Source organism: Spinacia oleracea, chromosome 4 (assembly GCF_020520425.1).
Source record: "Spinacia oleracea cultivar Varoflay chromosome 4, BTI_SOV_V1, whole genome shotgun sequence".
NCBI lineage: Eukaryota > Viridiplantae > Streptophyta > Magnoliopsida > Caryophyllales > Amaranthaceae > Spinacia > Spinacia oleracea.
The window spans coordinates 98087396-98089808 of NC_079490.1; positions in this window are offsets into that span (position 1 = coordinate 98087396).

Genomic DNA, 2413 nt, shown 5'->3' on the forward strand with positions numbered 1-2413 from the left:
GAACAAGTATGACCTCCACGGTGGTTGAAAATCGCCTGCTGGTGGTTGAGTGACGCCGGAGATCGCCTTCGGAAAGAGCTCTCAAAGATTCTCTGGAAATGAGAGGGAGTAAAACTGAAATGGCAAGGTATATATAGTGGGGTAAGAGTAAGAAACAAGTGCCACGCGTCACCACGCTAGAGGACATATCAATAAGGGTAAAAATTAAGTGAGGAAACTTCACTAAGATACCCTTCTTAAGGGGCAAATGATGTGGTATAAAATACTTGTCCACCTAGAACCAATCGTAACACGACGCGTGGCACCCTCTATGCCTGAGTGTCATATCTTCCGAATATAGTGTAGCCCATGCAATGAAACTATAAGCCAGAATGTGGATCTGAAGGCCCGACATAAAGAGTCCCACTAAGTTCTCTATCAAAATACCTAGTAAGGACACATGTCCTTATCTCAAGAATTAATCAATCAGATATAGCTAGGTTTTGGGAACAAATCCCAAAACCCTAGCCTTATAAATAGTAAAAATCCCAAGATGAAAGGACATTTAATTCATTCTCACCTACCTTAATTATTCCGCTTTTTGCAGCTTGTAGGAAGATCGTGCCAGCGCATACTTGATACCTCTGTGGCTCTGTGCAAAGGATAACACGTTAGCATCAACAAAATTTCCCACATTAAATGGTGCCCCTTCTATAACAACGCTTTCATCTACAGCGGTTGTCAACCGTTGTCTATTGCTAATTTCAACCGCTATCTATTGCAACATTTGTAGTAGTGGCTCGTCGTTGCACATTTTCTTGGCTCATCGGTGCACATAATTCTACTTGGCTCCCATAAAATGCATCATATAGCCTATGAAAAATTTTGTCGCTGCACAAAATAAAGTGTCGTACGCACGTTAGAAAATGTTATAGCATATTATTAAAATGGTAAAGCACTTTTTAAATCGTTTAGCATTTTTATAAATCGTAAAGCATAATAAACAGCATCTAATCATAATATCACATTGTTTAACCCATTAATACTCCAAATGACCCTACACAATAAAAATGAGCATAAAAGACACGTTTAGAGAAAAAAAAAACTACTAAAATATATGCAAGTCGAGAGAATATTACGATTAAAAAAAACGCGAAAAACGAACAAAAAACGGTAAAACTAAGAAAAAATAAGAATAAAATGCTAATAAAAATGAAATGAAATCCTAGGCTAAGAGTGACATAAATGTCGCTCATCACATATGAAGTCGTTTGGACCGAAAGGAAGATACTTCATTCATACATTCTGGTACATCAACGCTTTATACTAAAGTGGGAAGTTGTGAAAGTGACTCACACTAAGATCTACCCAATGAACCACGACTGTATTGATCTTGGTACAATTCCTTCACAGAGCTGTCATCGGAAACTTCATTCTCATCCTCATTCTCTTTACCGTCGATCTCTCATCTTCTTCGTTGGAGGAGGGTCCGAGAAGCACCCATTTACGCTTGTTGACTACGTCTCCAACAAGCACATATTTTCTCTTGAATGGACCAAAATTTCCACGCGGCTTCGTTCTATCTTGACTTTCATCTGTAAGAACCATATCCAAATTGCCACATTACCATGAAATTGAAAATTATTGATGCAATTTTAAAAAGAAATTGAGTGGAAGTAGAGAAATTTTGAAATTGGCAAGAGTTTGTTGAAGAGCTAGGGTTCTTAAATGAAGAAAAATTGGGCGGAAAAAACAAAGAGAGAAAGAAAGTGGAAGGAGTAGAAATCTGGAAACTTAATTAAATGAGGAGTAGTGGAGTGGAGCATGTTTTTAATTTCGTGGACTACATTGAGATTTGAGAGAGAGTAACTTTTAATTTCATTAATTTAATTTGGTGAGGTTAAATATTTTTTTAGGTGTTGAGAGAGACACAAAGTGCAAGGCAACAACTGGTATAGACGTGACTTGATCTCAGGTATTGGGTACCACCTCCACAAGGCTTTACCAATTAAGTTAGTTGACATCCACTGGTGGGGTTAAATGTTAGTTAGTGGATTTTATTAGATGTAAAAAGGTTGGCAATATTGTTAAATAATAAATGATGATAAATGTCATTTTATGTGGGTAAACTTACTAAAAGAGGAAACGGTGCAATAATGTGCAACTTTCAAAAAAGGTAAACAGTGCAATAATAATTAAAAAAATAGAGGAAGTATATGAATAGGGCTTAAAGTGAAAGTGGTGCAACTATTTCTAAATATAGGAAGTATATATATATATATTGCTTACTTTGCAGTCTTCGTATTTTTCTTCGCCGGTCTCCCCTCCTTTCTCCGTTCTAGTGTTTTTTTATTGGCCATTATAGGTCGGAAATAGTCTAATTTTCGAAGAAATTAGACTATTTCCGACCCTTTCTCTTCATTTGGTTCAGTTA